Source organism: Bubalus kerabau, chromosome 17 (assembly GCF_029407905.1).
Source record: "Bubalus kerabau isolate K-KA32 ecotype Philippines breed swamp buffalo chromosome 17, PCC_UOA_SB_1v2, whole genome shotgun sequence".
Taxonomy (NCBI): Eukaryota; Metazoa; Chordata; class Mammalia; order Artiodactyla; family Bovidae; genus Bubalus; species Bubalus kerabau.
This window is the reverse complement of record NC_073640.1, coordinates 36204428-36225634: the sequence shown is the minus strand read 5'-3', so window position 1 is coordinate 36225634 and position 21207 is coordinate 36204428. Positions and strand designations below refer to the sequence as shown.

Genomic DNA, 21207 nt, shown 5'->3' with positions numbered 1-21207 from the left:
TACAAAACCTTCTGTTTTTCAGTTTAAATTACATTCTTTTATAAAGAAGTCATCTCGGAGGTGTACTTATTCTGAAAGGGAATGCTGCAACTGAGCCAACCCGCTAATGGGCATGCAGTGATGAGATTGTCACACCCGCAGGGTACCTGCTGAGCCTGGTGACAGGGGGTATTTAATGAGGCTGAAGAGGAAAGAAAGGTTATGGTGGCTGTATTCGTCCAGTGGATAATCTAGTTTGGGCATAATCCTCCAAATGGATTAACTGTTCCCTCAGAAGAAGATTTAAAATGCCCCTCCTTAAGCCACAGTGGTGAGAATAAATGGACCCCACCCTCTCCCCACACATTCACCACCACCACCACCAGGACCACGGCAGGGAGAGTGATGTCCCTCTGAAGACACCAGGAAGTGCAGCCAGTAGTAGGTACAGCATCTTGTGGGCAAACAGAAATTGATGGGGATACCTCCTGACTAATGCAATCTGACTTCAGACTGAAGGACAAGGAGTCTGGGGGGACTCAGTGCTCATGGCATAGAGTGATACACGTGAATGTGCACACACGCATTACACACACATTGGCTTTCTCCAAGTGAGCCAGACCTTTCCCACCAAACACAGCGGTTGAGGGTTTCTATGAGCATCTCTGGGAGGAGGAAGGAGAGGTCAAGATTAGAACTCCCTGTCTGTCTAGATCCAGGAGCCCTGTATTTAATTATACCCATTCTCATTCCAAATAAGAGTTAAAGATGCTTTGTCTCTACACGTGCGCCTTTTACAAAGTTCTCAGTACAGAATATAGGTTCAGTCACGCTTAATAATACAAACCATCACAATAAGTGAGGGGAAGAACATGGCTTCAGCATCCGGACCAGCCAGTTCTGTTCTTTGCCTTCCTGTGCAACCTTGACAAGTGCCTTAACCTTTAAAAGGTTTCGAGTTCTTCACATTTAAAATGGAGATATTAACACTACCCATTAGAGTTGTCAGGATTTATGAGATGAGATGTATGAAAGGGGCTTGGTTCAATGCCTGGCACATTTAAATGTTCAATAAATGCTAGCTATGATTATTTTATTATCATCATAATGATTATTGGTATCATTACTAGAATTATCATGTTCATAAATCCCTTAAAGGATTCTACTCTTCTTGTAGATATCGAGGTAGGAAGGATGGAAAGAGTAAAGACGGGAGAGAAGGCAGAAAGGACAGAAAAAAGTATGGAAGGAAGGACGGAAGGAATGAAGGGAGGGAGGGAAGAACTAATGTTCTAATTGGGATTGTTATGACCAGTGCATTTTCTTGGCAAAACTTTATTAGTCTTTGCCCTGCTTCATTCCATATTCCAAGGCCAAATTTGCCTGTTACTCCAGGTGTTTCTTGACTTCCTACTTTTGCATTCCAGTCCCCTATAATGAAAAGGACATCTTTTTTGGGTGTTAGTTCTAAAAGGTCTTATAGGTCTTCATAGAACCGTTCAGCTTCAGCTTCTTCAGCGTTACTGGTTGGGGCATAGACTTGGATTACTGTGATATTGAATGGTTTGCCTTGGAAATGAACAGAGATCATTCTGTCGTTTTTGAGACTGCATCCAAGTACTGCATTTCAGACTCTTTTGTTGACCATGATGGCCACTCCATTTCTTCTGAGGGATTCCTGCCCGTAGTAGTAGATATAATGGTCATCTGAGTTAAATTCACCCATTCCAGTCCATTTCACTTTGCTGATTCCTAGAATGTCAACATTCACTCTTGCCATCTCTTGTTTGACCACTTCCAGTTTGCCTTGATTCATGGACCTGATATTCCAGGTTCCTATGCAATATTGCTCTTTACAGCATCGAACCTTGCTTCTATCACCAGTCACATCCACAACTGGGTATTCTTTTTGCTTTGGCTCCATCCCTTCATTCTTTCTGGAGTTATTTGTCCACTGATCTCCAGTAGCATATTGGGCCCCTACTGACCTGGGGAGTTTCTCTTTCAGTATCCTATCATTTTGCCTTCTCATACTGTTCATGGGGTTCTCAAGGCAAGAATACTGAAGTGGTTTGCCATTCCCTTCTCCAGTGGACCACATTCTGTCAGATCTCTCCACCATGACCTGCCCATCTTGGGTTGCCCCATGGGCATGGCTTAGTTTCACTGAGTTAGACAAGGCTGTGGTCCTAATGTGATTAGATTGACTAGTTTTCTGTGAGTACGGTTTCAGTGTGTTTGCCCTCTGATGCCCTCTTGCAACACGTACCATCTTACTTGGGTTTCTCTTACCTTGGGCATGGGGTATCTCTTCATGGCTGCTCCAGCAAAGCGCAGCCATTTCTTCCAACAACACAAGAGAAGACTCTATACATGGACATCACCAGATGGCCAACACAGAAATCAGATTGATTATATTCTTTGCAGCCAAAGATGGAGAAGCTCTATACAGTCAGCAAAAACAAGACCAGGAGCTGACTGTGGCTCAGATCGTGAACTCCTTATTGTCAAATTCAGACTGAAATTGAAGAAAGTAGGGAAAATCACTAGACCATTCAGGTATGACCTAAATCAAATCCCTTATGATTACACAGTGGAAGTGAGAAATAGATTTAAGGGCCTAGATCTGATAGATAGAGTGCCTGATGAACTATGGAATGAGGTTCATGACATTGTACAGGAAACAGGGATCAAGACCATCCCCATAGAAAAGAAATGCAAAAAAGCAAAATGGCTGTCTGGGGAGGCCTTACAAATAGCTATGAAAAGAAGAGAAGCAAAAAGCAAAGGAGAAAAGGAAAGATATAAACATCTGAATGCAGAGTTTCAAAGAATAGCAAGAAGAGATAAGAAAGCCTTCTTCAGCGATCAATGCAAAGATATAGAGGCAAACAACAGAATGGGAAAGACTAGGGGTCTCTTCAAGAAAATCAGAGATACCAAGGGAAAATTTCATGCCAAGATGGGCTCGATAAAGGACAGAAATGGTATGGACCTAACAGAAGCAGAAGATATTAAGCAGAGATGGCAAGAATACACAGAAGAACTGTACAAAAAAGATCTTCACGACCCAGATAATCACGATGGTGTGATCACTGACCTAGAGCCAGACATCCTGGAATGTGAAGTCAAGTGGGCCTTAGAAAGCATCACTACGAACAAAGCTAGTGGAGGTGATGGAATTCCAGTTGAGCTATTCCAAATCCTGAAAGATGATGCTGTGAAAGTGCTGCACTCAATAATGCCAGCAAATTTGGAAAACTCAGCAGTGGCCACAGGACTGGAAAAAGTCAGTTTTCATTCCAATCCCAAAGAAAGGCAATGCCAAAGAATGCTCAAACTACTGCACAGTTGCACTCATCTCACACGCTAGTAAAGTAATGCTCAAAATTCTCCAAGCCAGGCTTCAGCAATATGTGAACCGTGAACTTCCTGATGTTCAAGCTGGTTTTAGAAAAGGCAGAGAGAAACCAGAGATCAAATTGCCAACATCCGCTGGATCATGGAAAAAGCAAGAGAGTTCCAGAAAAACATCTATTTCTGCTTTATTGACTATGCCAAAGCCTTTGACTGTGTGGATCACAATAAACTGTGGAAAATTCTGAAAGAGATGGGCATACCAGACCACCTGATCTGCCTCTTGAGAAACCTATATGCAGGTCAGGAAGCAACAGTTAGGATTGGACATGGAACAACAGACTGGTTCTAAATAGGAAAAGGAGTACGTCAAGGTTGTATATTGTCACCCTGCTTATTTAACTTATATGCAGAGTACATCATGAGAAACGCTGGACTGGAAGAAACACAAGCTGGAATCAAGATTGCCGGGAGAAATATCAATAACCTCAGATATGCAGATGATGCCACCCTTATGGCAAAAAGTGAAGAGGAATTAAAAAGCCTCTTGATGAAAGTGAAAGTGGAGAGTGAAAAAGTTGGCTTAAAGCTCAACATTCAGAAAACGAAGATCATGGCATCCGGTCCCATCACTTCATGGGAAATAGATGGGGAAACAGTGGAAACAGTGTCAGACTTTATTTTTCTGGGCTCCAAAATCACTGTAGATGGTGAATGCAGCCATGAAATTAAAAGACGCTTACTCCTTGGAAGGAAAGTTATGACCAACCTAGATAGCATATTCAAAAGCAGAGACATTACTTTGTCAACAAAGGTTCGTCTAGTCAAGGCTATGGTTTTTCCTGTGGTCATGTATGGATGTGAGAGTTGGACTGTGACGAAGGCTGAGCGTGGAAGAATTGATGCTTTTGAACTGTGGTGTTGGAGAAGACTCTTGAGAGTCCCTTGGACTGCAAGGAGATCCAACCAGTCCATTCTGAAGGAGATCAGCCCTGGAATTTCTTTGGAAGGAATGATGCTAAAGCTGAAACTCCAGTACTTTGGCCACCGCATGCAAAGAATTGACTCATTGGAAAAGACTCTGATGCTGGGAGGGATTGGGGGCAAGAGGAGAAGGGGACGACAGAGGATGAGATGGCTGGATGGCATCACTGACTCGATGGACGTGAGTCTGAGTGAACTCCGGGAGTTGGTGATGGACAGGGAGGCCTGGCGTGCTGCGATTCATGGGGTCTCAAAGAGTCGGACACAACTGAGCGACTGATCTGATCTGAATTGGGATTGGGAAAGCCTGTCTATTTATAACAATTCAGATGACCAGAGCAAGACAACGCACACAATGTTTCTCTCTTCTACTGTGCGTTGTTTCTATTTGGAGATGTTAAGCATTAAAGTCTTTCTCACGAGTTGAGCTCTCTGAAGGCACGTTTAGGACATGGTGGTCCAGGTCAAGATGGGAAGAGCATGGAGGTCCATCTGGACTCTGGGCTGAGTCACGGTGGTTCCACCACCAGCATGCAAAGAGACAGCACACTGAATTCAGGCTCAGCCAGCGTGACTGTCTGAGCTTGTTTGAACTGATGGGAGGGTAACTGAGAAGAGGCATCTAGATGGTGATGATCACCAAGGTCCAAGGGAAGCAGGGGTGACCAAGTAAGTACCCAGACAGGAAGCAGAATCCCTGGGGTGAGGATGAGGCTCCAGCCCCAGGAAGGAAGTAGAGAATCCCTCGATGGGGAATTCCTCTACAAAGTAGAGGTTAGAGGGAAGCCCTAATCCAGATATGGATTTGAGATTCAGTATGAATTAGACCACATTTCACCTCTGCGTGCAGCCTTCCACAAATTCCCCACTCCTCATTTTAGCAGCCGGGTGCCTAAGTAATCCGGATCTTGTCTACTCTCCTACCTGCTCCAGTTCCTCAGCCATGCCAGCTTCCCCCTCATCTTACGGCCCTTGCATTTCCTTTTCCTTCTCACTGGAAGGTACTCTGCTCACCCCTGTATGACTGGCTTTGCTTCATCATACAGGGTTCAACTCCAGTGTCGTCTCCTTATAGATCCCCACCGCTAACCCTCTATCGTATCACCAGTAACCCTCTACCATAGCACCATATTTACTCCCTTGAGAGCATGTATCACAATAAAAAATCACCTTGTTCGGGTATTCCTTGTCCAGGCTTATCATCTGTCGCTCTCCCATGGTCTCCACGGGCCATGTCTGTCTTGCTGCATTCCATAATGCTGCATCCCCAGCACCAAGAGTGCGGTCAGGCAGCAGACGGGCGCACCGGAAGTATCTGTTGTTCAGGTGCATGAAGGATCCTAGGGTGGACTACGACAGCCCAGACCTCTCCTGTCACCAACCATCCATGATCAGTGCTGTAGCCTGGCCAGGAGTTCAGCCTGACTGGGGCTAAACACAACCAGCCAGGCAAGAAAGCTATCAACTCGTAATAAGTCCATTCTCAGTACGGCTACATGATGCAACTTAGAACATATGAAAAAAAAGTGAAAGTGTTAGTCACTCGGTTGTGTCTGACACTTTGTGACCCCATGGACTAGCCCACCAGGCTCTTCTGTCCATGGAATTCTCCAGACAAAAATACTGAAGTGGATAGCCATTCTCTTCTCCAAGGGATCTTCTCCACCCAGGGATCAAACACGGGTCTCCCACATTGCAGGCAGATTCTTTACCATTTGAGCCACCAGGGAAGCCCCAAGAACATATGGCTGGGGCAAAAAGAAGCAGAAGATTATGTACGTGCTGCTCAAGGACAAAAGGGCACGGCATGCAGGATATAGAAGCAAGAATTCAGCTTCTTTTCTAACTCGCGCAAACAACAGAGGACCTTCGTTTCCCATGTCACACTGAAGGTAATGCTGTCAAATTCGAAGAGTGGAATGAGGCCACTACCTACTAACTTACAGATGATGTCCAGAAGGGAATTTGAACACACTGTTTCTTCCATGGACACTGCATCATTTGGAATGGTCTTGAAAAACAGTTTTAGATATGCACGGACATTGTTTGATATTGCCACACTGAATTCCTTTTGATACTACATAATATTCACAAAAGAACCCTTTAAAGCTTGATTTTAATGCCTGAGATGCCGGTTTGCAAACCAGCTTCAATTCTATTCTGAGTCAAAAAAGAAAAACTTCTATGAGAATTCAGGACTTGAGAAATATGGTTCCGAGTCACACAAATGAGCTGTAAAAATGGAAAACATGTGGGGTAAATAATATACCCTGTGGACAAGGCAAAATATGTGAAAAACTTATATCTCTACTTTTGTTTTTGCTGTGCAGTTTACACAAATCACTGCCTAAGCATTAATATTTATACTCTGAAGCAGTTTTTTTTTCCTACCATGCCCATCAAACTGTCACATAATCAGGGTAGTCAGTATATCACATAGCACAGGGGAGAGCAACTTGCTGGCCTCAGTTCCTGTAAATATTTTTCTTTTGTGCTGGATTAAGATTATTCTCATGGTAGGGGTCCTTGTGGAAGTGAAGTTTGCCAGCATATTTTATGATTTTAAAAAATATGGACACTTCAAGTTTCCACAAAGTTGGTATTAATGTTCTGCATGGGAGAGACCTTTCTGACCTAGGCCCTGAAGTTTTTGAGGTTAGTTCATCCTGCATTTATTTTTAAGCTAAAGAGAGGTCCATTTTCTGCAGAGAGATATTTTTCTTGGCAGAAAACACAAAATACCAAATTCATTCTTGGGTTATGGCTTATTTGAAAGTACCCCTGCTGTTTCTTAAACTTCCTGACAGAGACGCCTGCTCTCACTCTGCTCCCTGTTCAAATAATCGTAGGAACTGCTTAACATCTCAGAACAGAGGTAAAGCTCTTTTGGCTTGATGTCCACAAGCCTGCACGCTCTGACCTCAACCTTCCTGCACCATAAGATGTGTGTCTCTGTGCTTTCCTTTGTGGGAGGGGCCTGTGTGGCAGAAAGAGTGAAAGGGCTGTAGTCAGGTGGGTCTGGCTTTGCAGCTTGCTTTCTGTTCTTGAGTCTCTGCTTAACTCTGCCTAGTCTAGCAAAATGGTTAAGGGCTCTGGCTCTAGAAAAAGGCTGTCTGAATGTAAATCCTTGCTCTTATGCTTTCTTGTTCTATGGGACTTAGCACAAGCAATGTGATTTTTCCAAGGTTCAGTAACCTGTAAAATGGGGATGAAGACAAGTATTGGTTTTCACAGTCTGTTGTGAAGAGTACGTGCATATAAGATAACTATTGCTGTATATCAACTTACCAATGGCATTTTTCACGGATCTAGAACAAAACATTTACAACTTGTATGGAACCACAAAAGGCCCCAAATAGACCCCTTGGCAACCTTGAGTAAGGAAAATGGAGCTTAAGGAATCAGGCTCCCTGACTTAAGACTATACTACAAAGCGACAGTAATCAAGACAGAATGATACAGACACAAAAATGGAAATATAGATCAATGAAACAACAGAAAGGCCAGAGATAAACTTACAATATATTTTAAAAATACAACTAGCTTGTAGACTTTTTTAACTGACTAAATTTTGTGGGTGCTGATTCCTTCAGCCCAGATTTTTCTAATCTCGCTGATCTTTGTCTCCAGAAATACAGACTCTGCATGTGACTTTGGCAAGTGTGGGAATTGGCTGTGTTGCTGCCTCTCAGACCAGTAATTCTGTCCACCATAGTGAACTCCTCCCACCACCATCAGGTATATGAGTTTATGAATATTCTGCCAGGGTCCACATAGAAGTTTCTCAGCTAATTGATGCTTATTCAGGGGAATAAGTGGAGAAGGCAATGGCAACCCACTCCAGTGGTCTTGCCTGGGAAATCCCATGGATGGAGGAGCCTGGTAGGCTGCAGTCCATGGGGTCATGAAGAGTCGGACATGACTGAGTGACTTCACTTTCACTTTTCATTTTCATGCGTTGGAGAAGGAAATGGCAACCCACTCCAGTGTTCTTGCCTGGAGAATCCCAGGGACAGCAGAGCCTGGTGGGATGCAGTCTATGGGGCCGCACAGAGTTGGACATGACTGAAGCAACTTAGCAGCAGCAGTAGCAGCATTGCTGTATAACAAACTAACAAAACTCAATGGCTTCAAATAGAAACCCTTTATTATTGCTCATGAGCCCACGAGGTTAGCTGGGCAGTTCTGTCTTAGCTGGGCTCACATATGCTTGATTATTATGCTACAAGATGGGTAGGAAGCTTTGCTGGTCTTGGCTGTGTCCTTTCATACCCTCTCATGTCCTTTGCTTCCACAAGGACCCCGACCATGAAAATAATCTTAATTCAGCACAATAGAAAAATATTTACAGGAACTGGGGCCAGCAAGTTGCTCTCCCCTGTGCTATGCGAGAGATTGCTCAAGGTTGGTCTAGTGTGGTGTTGGCGGGAACAACTGGGTTCTCTTCTTCATGGTGTCTTATTTCCCAGCAGGCTCTCCTGGACTGGTTTTCATAGTAGACAGACCAAATAGAGAGAGTGAAGTGGGAGCCCCGAGAAGGAAAGTGGTAAGGGCAGAGAGAGTGACTCAAAACCTACTGAGTCCTTGGCTCTGACTGAGTATAACATCACTTCTGCCACAAAGCAAGCCCAAAGTCAAAGAGAAGGGGGTCTGAGACTTACAGAAAGGGACCTGGCTAAGGGGAGGCCAATAACTGAGGCCGGCATTTATGATCAACCCAGGACAAAGTATAAAGTACTAAGCACGAACATGACCATACAGCAATTGCTTAATAAAAGTTAGCTATAATGACAGATTGAATATTGCCAGATAGTATCATTGTGAAGATTAAAACTCAAAGAGACAGCTATGAGTACACTGACATTATTTACCATGGAATGTGCCATTAAACAGTGGTAGTCACACTGCCTGTATTCTAGACCAGCAGTACTCTATCTTCTGTTCTTTTCAGATATCTTTGCTGTGGATGTTTATATAGCTGAGGATGCTCTTTCTGTATCTTCAAGATCTCGTTCCTGATTGATCCCACTCCCCAATGAGATTGTCCTTCCAATGACTCTAGAGAGTCCTGTATGTTCACATTGTGTCATCAGGCCCGTTTCTCCTTAGACTTTGATTATTGATGTTGGTGCATTATCTCCCTGATGATTCTACCGGTTCCTTGACAGCAGAGACTGTTTAGGAATCGTATGTTTATTTCTTTCTACACTTGTTGCTGTTGTTGTTCAGTTGCTAACTCGTGTCCGACTGTTTGCGACCCCAAGGACTGGAGCACACTAGGCTTCCCTGTCCTTCACCATCTCCCAGAGTTTGCCCATATTCATGTTCACTGTGTTGGTGATGCTCCCTAATGCTGCCCCTTCACTTAAGTGCTAGACAAATTTGGGAGTTGGGGCGGTTGAGAGTGAGTGAGGGAGAAAATAAAATCGTATTTTATTTTCTGACTTTAGGAATAGTGGTTAATTTTTTAATATATTATATTATTTTTGCACCAATAACTCCATGGTTTACTTGCATAGATAGAAAGACATAATTAAGTTCTATACTTTATTTTCTCTCAGTTTGGTCTGCTGTTTATGTTTAAAACGTTACCATTAGAACTTTGTTCCTTGTGCTTAAGGCATGATTACTCCTTAAAATGGCTCATCTATAAATTACTTTTATGGTAATTGATGCAGTGTTTCAGACGAGGTGTTTACATATACTAATTTATGCCTAATAACTCTCTTCTGCAGATGTCAGCTCTTCCCTTAATCCTGCTGTTTTCCTCAGTCTTAACCTGATTCCACTGATATCTGTGGGACATGGTAACTGTTTACACTCCCCAGAAATCATTACTTTATGTCCAAAGCCCTGGAGACTGATGTCTATATTACCTGCACCTTTAGAAAGGAGCTGCACCATGGCTCTGCACCCTCATAGGAAGGCAGGCTGAGTCTCAAAATTCACTTTCAATGTGTCCCTTCTCCTCTGTTCAGGCAGCCAACCTGCTGCTCTCAGCTTCTTTTCTCCCAGATGGCAAGCTTGCCCAAACTTCACTGTTTTTTATGCCTTTCACTTCTTTACTTTTCTCCAAAGTCAAAATTAAACCAACACCCACCCTGAGGGTAGGAGGTAGAACTAGTCGCCAGTGACATATTACTTTCTTGTCATTCTACAGGCCAAATTTTCATGCTTTGCAAAACCATTCATTTCCAGGCTGTCAGAGAGCCTTGTATTAGGCTTTCTGGTTTGGGGTGGTGGTGGTGTCATGCTGGTGTTAATTCAGGGGTTTATTTTTTAATATCGATGTTAGATTTACTTTACCTCTGCCAACGTCTGTGAAGGAAAGACAGTGGATAAATACAAAGCATCATTATTAACTATTATTATGCTGACATGTAAAACATAATGCACTCCTGACAGCTTGGTTGAGTGGAATCAGATGATGTTTATATATTTCAGACCAGTTCTTAGTACCTGTGATTTTTGCTCATGCTTTTGAAATTTTCAACATTTAGAACCCTAATGAAGCAGGCAAACTATTCTGGGGAGGCAGAGCGTGGCAGGGTGGAAACTGCATGGGCTTATGTAGATCATGTTTAAATTCTACTCTTCAAGCACTGGCTAGAGAGGGTTTGTCTAAGAGGCAGTCTCTGCAGAAAGAGTGGGCTCTTCCAGTGATCTTGGTCTCAGAAGTGATAAAAGGAAATAACTTAAAAAACACAACTATGAACTTAGTCTGCATAGTACAGTCAAAGAAGAAGAGGAGAAATAGATGAGCCACCTTCTATAAAAAGGACTGTGCTGAGGTTTCTATGCTGCCCTGGGGTACTGTGTGTGAATGCAGCACTCAGAGAGCCCAGCATTTCCCCAGGAGGAGTGAAGGCACTGAGAAATTCAGGGTGGAGGAGAGATCCGAGCAACATGATGAGGGTAGAAGAATGGCTGCCTTCAGTCATGTGAAGGGTAGGAGACGAAAAGATGAAAATGTGATAGCATTGTTCTTCTCTTCCACAAGGCGGAGCAGAACCAGTTGGAACGTTGTTCGATAGAATTAACTGGGATGCCCAAAAAGAAATTTCTAGAGATGAGACTAATTCAACAATGAGTGCACCTTCCTGAAAATACTGGGGTCACTCTTTACTGAATATTGAGTGGGGATGGTATTACTCATCATCTCAGCGATGAGCAATGAAAACTACCAAACTCGGGTGCATGTGACCACAGATGATTCAGAAAACTCTGATATTTCATGAGTTCAGTGGGGGAAGATCTAGAAAGGGCTGAGTCCAGAGCTAGGGCTTCAGTGAAGTTTAAGGATTGACAGCTGGATGGAGGACATGTGAGGTGAAAGCAGCAGCAAAAGCAAAGGTTATGAGTGAGAATGAGTTTTACAGTGAGCATGAGGACAGTGATGAAACCAAGCTTGTATGGGGAGTATATGCATCTGGCAAGGACTAGCACGCATGAAAATAGGGAGAGATAATTTTAGAATTATGGAAATAACATTTGAAGAGACTCCTGTGAGTGGTTCTGATCTGGTGATGGGAACTATCCTCCACCTTTAACCCACATTTATTTATTCACAAACTATTTGAGCCCTCCTCTTTCCAGAAAAGGGTATGAGATGCTTCGGTTTGGTTTTCTTTTACAATAAATGATTTGCCTAAAAAGGAAAAGAAATAGAATATAGTAACAAAAAGAGGATGCCAAAAACAGCCTGCCTTTTAAAGGAGGACTCAACCCAGTGTAGCAAAGGTAGACAGTGGTCACAATTGTTTGCTTAGGTCAAGTCATCAGGCTTCCCTGGCAGGAAATCAGAGTCAGAAAAGTGGAGCTGTAGTCAAATGGGAGCTGGAAAATTTGTGTAGCAGGTGTCTGGCTAACAAGCCACATTTTCAAGGCAGGTGGGATGGTTGGTGATGGACTACCTCATTCTACTTATGAGAATGGAAACAAATGCTGTATCTGAAGCTGGTGACTGCTTGTCCCACTCTTCTTAGGCACCTTCAAGTTCAGGGAACCCCTGGAAGCCCAAGACCTCTATCCATTTGCCTGGCTGTGTACACCAGTGACAGACAAGCACCTCTGAAATTTAATTGTCCTTTACAGAGACCCCATTAGAAGGCTGGATCATCTACTGAGCTTCCTCTAGATTCAACTTCAAGTTTTATGTTGCATCAATATGAATCATGGTAAAATCTTTCAAATGAGCCTGCTGCTACTGCTGCTGCTGCTAAGTCACTTCAGTCGTGTCCAACTCTGTGCGACCCCATAGACGGCAGCCCACCAGGCTCCCCCATCCCTGGGATTCTCCAGGCAAGAATACTGGAGTGGGTTGCCATTTCCTTCTCCAATGCATGAAAGGGAAAAGTGAAACTGAAGTTGCTCAGTCATGTCCGACTCTTAGCGACCCCAGGGACTGCAGCCTACCAGGCTCCTCCATCCATGGGATTTTCCAGGCAAGAGTGCTGGAGTGGGGTGCCATTGCCTTCTCCCCAAATGAGCCTAGACGGAGGGATATATATTGTAGAAGGAATATGGATTTAAAGTCAGACACTCATGAGCTAAATTTGTAACTTCCCCATTATGGAACTATGGAAATTCTTTTAATCTCTGTGACATACGATCATCTTAATTGTTAAATAAGAATACTTTTAGTACTTGAAGTCCATAAGAGCTGTAGGACATAAGCTGATTTTTAATAGGGTTCCAATAATTATTGACCATAATAATTAAACCTATTAATACTTATACAACATATAGGGGGAGGCACACATGCATTCAGGCTTCCCTGGTGGCTCAGACTGTAAAGAATCTACCTGCAATGCAGGAGACCCAGATTTGATTCCTGGTCAGAAAGATCCCCTGGAGGAAGAAATGGCAACCCACTCTAGTATCCTTGCCTGGAGAATCCCATGGACAGAGGAGCCTGGTGGGCTACAGTCCATGGGGTCTCAAAGAGTCAGATTTAACTGAGCAATTAACGTTAGCTCTACATGTGCATTCACTCATGTGCTCTTAAATAGCATACCCATTTTTTTTTTTTTTACTCATTTTACAAACGGCATCTTGTGACTTGAGCGAGTTACTAAAGGTCATACAAACAAGCAAAGACTGGAGGAGAACACAGAGCTCAGCTTTCACTATCCACAGGCTGTGCTTTTTCCAGCCCACCACTCTCTGTCAGAAGCTAAATGCCAGCCAAGGCCATAAGACTCTAGTTGTGGGATTTTCAAGTTTTCTTCATGGAGAAGATTACATTCACAGAACTTCTCCTTGAAGAGTCTAAAGTGAGTAACAGTAAACCTCATCCTGAATGAGGGAAAATGTAACAAAGAGTCATCAAACTTCTGGGACTATATCTCTTCTAGGTTTCTCAATAGAACTGATCCATTTCATCATGGTTAAAATAAATTATTTTAGAAGCACAAAGGCAGTAACTAGTCACCAGACCTATGAATAAGCATATGTATAGGTTAATATGAACATCCTTTAATGAGTGGGATCACAGTGGAGTAGAAAAAATCTGTCTGTCTGGGTTTGAATCTATGCTTTGGAGCCTAAATGAGTTGCACAAATTAAGACAAAATTATTTAATTCCCCTGAGCCTCTATTTTCTCATCAGTGAAATGGGTATACAAAACCTAATTTAAAATCTAGATATAATATGAAACAGCTCAAACTATATATCAGGCCACCAGTGTGTATGCTCAGTTGCTAAGTCATGTCTGACTCTTGTGATCCCATGGACTGTAGCCCATCAGGCTCCTCTGTCCATGGGATTTCCCAGGCAAGAATACTGGAGTGGGTTGCCATTCCCTTTTCCAAGAAATCTTCCAGACCCAGGCACTGAATCCAGGTCTCGTGCCCTGCGGGAGGATTCATTACTAACTGAGCCACCAGGGATGCCTAGGCCACCAGTAACTGGCACATAAAAACAAAGACATTTTATTCTTCTCCTACCTTTGAATGATGTGGTTACAAACTCTAATGCTGACAACTTTTTCTGCAGACAAAACCCAGCTGCTCTGAAGGCAGCCTTTATTAGGAAGTCAAGTCCAATCACCTATTTTCCATTGATTTGGAAAGGAAAGCACCAATGATATCCCAGGCTACTCAATATCTTCGGTATTTCTGGTGTGAAGGGCTAGCCAGGGCTGTGATTGATAATGTTGGTGAGAAGTCTCCCATTGTATTCTTCACTTTTCAAACCAAGACCACAAGAGCCAAACAAATCAATTAATTAATAAGCAAGAAGAGAAGGAAATGATGGCCTGGACATCCTACGAGACCCAGGAGGCCAGGGCAGCTCTGAGCCCCAGGGCTGGCGCAATGGGCAGAGAGCAGCACCGTGCGTTGCGTGAGCGTGCTTTGACGCTGGCTCAGTGAACTGGGCTGTGGTTTTTCTGCATCACTGAAGTCGCATCAGGGTTTGACAAATCCCTTTATATCCCTCACTGAAAGTGGACTCATAAACATCACCCCCTTTGAAGGGAATTTTAAAGATAGCCCTTTTTTGTGTTCACACATCAAAGCAAGATGACATTCCCCTTGTTCTTATGTGAACTGTTATTAGCCTCACAAACTAAGCCTGTGGAAGGTCTTAGTGGGGAAATTAACATTTCATTTTCAGGAGGCAAGAAAACGACAGCTTTGGCAGTCATATAGGTTCACTGCCTGGAAGGTAAGTAGGCCTTGGATCTCTTTTATTGCCGGGTCTGTCAGGGCTCCGCAAAACTGATTTTAAGTTAATATTGGGGGAATCTGGAAGACTTTGCCCAACCCCTAATGGATTGAGCACTAAAATCACCAAAGCTCTTCCTGTGCTTGAGATTCTGCTCATCTTATGAAACAAGCATGAAACATCTAGACATGATGGGATAAAAACGGGCATTAGGATTTTGGGGTACCCTATGCAATGAAGATGTCCCAAATCCCTCGGTTGGCTGACATGATGCAAGTAGCTTCGCCTCTGTGGGCCTCACTTCTTTTTTCTATACACAGTGGGACTGCTGACCACATCTTTCTAATGCCTCAGGAGTCACAAACAGCAGGGCTAAGAAAGATCCAGTTTCCCTTGTGGTGAAAAGGGGTTATAGACTGAACTGTGTTCCCCCTAAAATTCACCCATTGAAGCCCTACCCTATCACCTCTGAATGTGATCTGATTTGGAGATAAGGCCTTCACAGAGGTCATCACGTTAAAATGAAGTCATGAGGGTGGACCCTAATCCAATCTGACTGGTATCCTTGTGTTCCAAATCCTTGGAATTTGGACAGAGACCCATATAGAGGGCGGGCTTCCAGGTGACTCAGCAGTAAAGAATCTGCCTGCCAATGCAGGAGAGGCAGAAGAAGCAGGTTCCATCCCTGGGTCGGGAATATCCTCTGGAGGAGGAAGTGGCTACCCACTGCAGAATTCTTGCCTGGAGAATCCCACGGACAGAGGAGCCTGGCGGGCTACAGTCCATATGGGGTTGCAGAGAGTCAGACACAACTGAGCAAGCAGCACACAGGCTGCAGACAAGGGCGGAAGGGAGACGTGATGGAGACACAGGATGACCAGGGATAGACCTGAGAGAGGCCGGCAGCAGTCCTTCCCGCACAGGCCGCAGAGAGAGCCCAGCTTGCTGACACTGTGGCTTTGGACATCAAGCTTCCAGAAAAGACAATACATTTCTGTTGTGTTTAGGCCACGAAGCTTGTGGTATTTTGTTATGATAGTGCTAACAAACTAATACAGAAGGGCTGATGGGTTCTGGCTCTCCTTCTGAAAGGGATGACTGGGAGGGAGAGGATCTAAAGTTCAACAGCAATCTCTTTTTCCAATTGAAGTCCTCTCTAGAAATGACTGGCCCTTGCTAACACTCAGGTTAGTATCTAATTATCTCAATAACACAGTTGCCATGACAACTGGGTATAAAGTTTAGTTTCAGAATTTGAATCTAACATGCTAAAATCTCCACAGGATATTTTCTTTGACTGAAAGTAAATTAAGCAAAGCACATGCATGCATACACAACACGATCTCTCAAAAACCATTAAAAAAGGGCCTACAGCCTCTGACTCATCCCTCAGTGTTTGAGAATATGAGACATGCGTTGCCATTAACCATCTCTGCATTCAACTGACATTTACTCATTCAATTGGCATTTACTGAGCAACTATTATGTGCCAAGCACAGAAGGAGAACTCTTGGCAGCCTAATTGCTCATATCAGAGAAAGCTTGAGACTGTTTGAATGTCTAGATTGAAAAATGATGTATTTGTCTGTGGTGGGTTAAGGTAGGCTCCATAAGAAGAGGGGCTGTGCTTTGTCCATTCATCACATCCTCCTCTGTGACGTAGCAGAGCTCCATGCAGCTTGTAGATGCTTAACAAACATGCATTGAACACATGAACGAATGGAAAAAAAGAAAATTCAAAAGAGTACTGAAACTGGACTAGAAATCATGAAACACTGAAATTGGCCTGGAAATCATGAAATGCTGAAAAATCTGGCTGTGGAAATGAAAATGACGTTAGCTAATATTTACTGAGCGCTTCCTTTATTCCTGGTACCAAGCACTCCGAATCAAACTATCAACCATTTTGTGTAACATTCACAATTGTTTCTGCTGGAGTAAGGCATGTGTCCATTTTATGCATGGAGAAGACAAGTCTTTTAGAGACTAGGTAAATTCCTTGGAAGAAAAGCTATGACAAACCTCCTGGAATTCTCCAGGCAAGAATATTGGAGTGGGTTGCCCATTCCCTTCTCCAGGGGATCTTCTTCATCCAGGGATCAAACCTGGGTCTCCTATATTACAAGCAAATTCTTTACCATGTGAGCCACCTGGGAAGCCCATGACAAGCCTAGACAGTGTGTTAAAAAACAGAGACATCACTGTGCCTACAAAGGTCCGTATAGTCAAAGCTATGTTTTTTCCAGTAGCTATGTATGAAAGTTATGACCAACCTAGATAGCATATTAAAAAGCAGAGACATTACTTTGCCAACAAAGGTCTGTCTAGTCAAGGCTATGGTTTTTCCAGTGGTCATGTATGGATGTGAGAGTTGGACTGTGAAGAAAGCTGAGCACCAAATAATTGATGCTTTTGAACTGTGGTGTTGGAGAAGACTCTTGAGAATCCCTTGGACTGCAAGGAGATCCAACCAGTCCATCTTAAAGGAGATCAGTCCTGGGTGTTCATTGGAAGGACTGATGCTAAAGTTGAAACTCCAGTACTTTGGCCACCTCATGCAAAGAGTTGACTCATTGGAAAAGACCCTGATGCTGGGAAAGATTGAGGGCAGGAGGAGAAGTGGACGACAGAGGATGAGATGGCTGGATGGCATCACCGACTCGATGGACATGAGTTTGAGTAAACTCCAGGAGTTGGTGATGGACAGGGAGGCCTGGTGTGCTGCAATTCATGGGGTTGCAAAGAGTCAGACATGACTGAGCGATTGAACTGAACTGAACTGAACTGATGTATGAATGTGAGAGTTGAACCATAAAGAAGGCTGAATGCTGAAGAATTGATGGTTTTGAATTGTGGTGCTGTAGAAGACCCTTGAGAGTCCCTTAGACTGCAAGGAGACCAAACCAGTCAATTCTAAAGGAAATCAACCCTGAATATTCACTGGAAGGATTGATACTGAAGCTGAAGCTCCAATACTTTGGCCACCTGATGGGAAGAGTCAACTCATTTGAAAAGACCCTGATGCTGGGAAAGATTGAGAGTGGGAGGAGAAGGGGTGACAGAGGATGAGATGGTTGGATGGCATCAGCAACTCAGTGGATAACAGTTTGAGAAAACTCCGGGAGATAGTAAAGGACAGGGAAGCCTGGCATGCTGTAGTTGCCAGCATGGGGTTGCAGAAAGTCAGGCATGACTTAGCAATGGAGCAAAAACAAAATTCCTTGCGATTATACAGAAATAGACCTGCATTTAGATCCAAGTTCAAAGTTGTGCCCCTCAGATTGCTGCCCACCCTCCCATTTTCCACGGAACCCTGGGTGTGTTGCCTGCTCTCTCCAGGCTGGAAACTCCCACTGAGAAATAGGAGGGTTTGTGGCTTATATATCCTCTCTTAAAGATTTTTCACTATTTTTTCATAAAAAAACAGCCCTAAGGGGCAACTTGAAGAATCCAGACATGTATTTTGTCTTTGTCCCACTTTCAGTAAACCATGGAGGGATTTTTATTGAATCTTACAAAACAGAGAACAGAAAACAAAATATGATCACCTGCCAGGAGGATAATATGGGTCCAGATGACATCTCCCTCGTCAGGATTTCAATACTAATTCCAAAAATTGCCAAGGGACGTCATTGGTTTGCATTTACATAATTGATAAAGTTTTGATTCATGTTAGTAAACGAGAAGGCTTGACCTTAACACATGGGTTATTTGGGGTTAAACAGTGTCATCCCTTGATGGAGAGTGATCTTTTAAGGGGATTCTGCTGGACTCTGCAGATTGGTTGAATCACAGCAAGTTGCTGCCTTCATTGTCCCCTTTTAGATAAGAGAGGACTTACCTTCTGGAATTGCTAAGCAGAGTCAGACTGAAGAAAAAAGGGAGGATGTCAGAGTCCTTAACTAAAATAATGAGAGCAAGACAACTTGACCTGCCTCCATAATAGTGAGTTTTCTCAAATAAAGGAGAAATTGGAAATGATGTTGCTTTGAAACTGAGATGTGAGTGTGCTGGGGGTGGGGGTTGGGGAGGAGGAGTAGAAAATATCTGAAAAGGGCTGACCTGCTTTTAATGCATAATATAAACTTTCCTGTGAGCAACTTTCCAGGCATGGTAAACCCGGCCCACAGCCATGAGGTGTGCATGCTCTTATTCATTTATTCATATGTGTGTTCAGCGTTGCTTATCTGCTGAGCCTGACGCTGTGCTGGGCAACTGGAATGGTGGCTGAGAATGCTGAACAAAGTGTGCCAGTACCCAAAGGGCTCCAATTCTATACAATATAGAGATGTAAATATAGCAATCAGAGAAGACCAGTGTACCAGGGGAGCATGGCAGTGAGTACAACTAACTCAGCTTGGGGAGCTGGAGTTGGAGGCAAATTTTAAGGGAAAGGGCTCACCCATGGGACCATTAAGTGTGGGAAGCTGGAGTCAACCAGAATGTGAGGAGCAGGCAGAGGGCTCAGCATGGGAAACTAAAGCTGTGTTGGGTCCTGTATAATGTCTAGTGTGACTGGAGTATAGAGCAAACATCAACCCACAGTGCTCTGCCCTACACCTTCCTAGCTTTTGTCATACATGTAAGTCACTCATTGTTTGTGAGTGTTTTTAATAGTATCCTCACCAGGCTGAAAGCTCTACAAAGATAGGAATTCTAACTGACTTATTCTCAGAAGCTGGGATGGCCACTGGCACACTCTGGATTGTTACTATTCATGGAATATTCATTGAACAGATGAATGAATGTGTATGGACACACATCATAAGATGAGACCAGGATCTTATCTCGACATGTCAGACCACAGAGAGCCTTGAATGCCACCTTGGAGGTGCTCACAAGATATTTATTAAATGAATGAAGAAATGAAAGAAAATTTACAAAAGCACTGAAACCAAGCTTGGAATCATAAAGTCTACAGTGAGAGGGAAAGACTTAAGTATCCTAAAGAGGGTATTGAAAAAGAATTTATTCTACCCAAAGAATAAAGAATCCACCCAAAGAATCCTTTATGAGATGCTGATTATATGGGCTTGGTGGTTTGCCACATATCAGTGATTTAAAGACAAATAAAACATGGTACTCTTTTGAAGAGGACCCTGATGGTGCTAGTGGTAAAGAACCTGTCTGCCAATGCAGGAGATGCAACAGACGCAGGTTCGATCCCTGGGTTGGGAAGATCACCTGGAGAAGTGCACGGCAACCCACCCCAGTGTTTGTTCATACCTGGGAAATCCTATGGATAGAGGGGCCCTGTGGGCTACTGTCCAGAGGGTTGCAAAGAGTCAAACGTGACTGAAGTGACTTGGCACACGTGCAAGGTCACTGGAAGCTAAAAGCAAATAATCTAGGAGGGAAAGAAGACATTTACTCTGTACCTTTAAATATTTTGGAGATTTCCCTAAAAGGGAACATCTAGATTTTATTTTTCATGGAATCCAATGAAAAACAGGACTTGTGCGTAAAAGAATTCTTCAGTAGCCACATGTAGATTTCCTAATAGCACAAACCACACTGAGGAAGACTTATAGCCATCTCACTCTGCACCGTGGACCAACCAGCTATGGCGCAAAGGACAGACCCAGTCCACCATCTGGTTTTGGATAGCTGTGAGCTAAGAAAAATTTTACATCTTTAATTGCTTTAAAAAAAAATAACAAGATTTTGTTGTCATGTGAAAAGTATATGAAATTCAAATTCAGTGTCTATGAATAGTTCTTTTGGAACATGGGCTTCCCTGGTAACACAGTCAGTAAAGAATCTGCCTGTAGTTCAGAGAACCAGGTTCAATCCCCGGGTTGGGAAGATCCCCTGGAGAGGGAAATGGCAATCCACTCCAGTATTCTTGCCTGGAAAATCCAATGGACAGAGGAGCCTGGTGGGCCACAGTCCCTGGGGTTGCAAGAGTCAGACACGAGTTAGCAACTAAACCACTACGGGAACGTAGCCTCAGCCACTCCTTTACATGTTGTCTATGGCAGCTTTCTTGCTGTAACAACGGTTGTGGCATTGCTGTAACACAGGTCACAAAGCCTAAGATATTTACCTTCTGGACTTATACAGAGAAAAGGTTGCAGACCACTGCTCTAGACTCACTGTGAGTTTGAGAAGCAGGGTTGACTCCCAGCATGCATTTTGGTGACCTTTTTCTTTAGAGGTTCTGCTTCCCAAATCTGTGGTTCCTGGCAAATTAAAATTGTAATGACATTGGGGAATTT

General features: G+C 43.4%; 1 long non-coding RNA gene across 3 annotated transcripts in view; it reads left to right on the top strand.

The window, feature by feature from the left end:
- Window positions 1-308: 308 nt before the first annotated feature.
- The window catches only part of LOC129631943 (uncharacterized), a 77557-nt gene continuing 56658 nt past the window's right edge, over window positions 309-21207 (top strand). Inside the window, exons 1-4 of one of the 3 annotated variants that reach the window (XR_008704237.1) lie at window positions 309-424; window positions 7951-8058; window positions 14939-14989; window positions 15648-16576. This is a non-coding gene — a long non-coding RNA (uncharacterized LOC129631943). Of the gene's footprint in view, window positions 425-7950; window positions 8059-8792; window positions 9206-14938; window positions 14990-15647; window positions 16577-21207 lie in introns of those variants that run through there. The other 2 variants (XR_008704238.1, XR_008704239.1) reach the window with 2 other exon arrangements.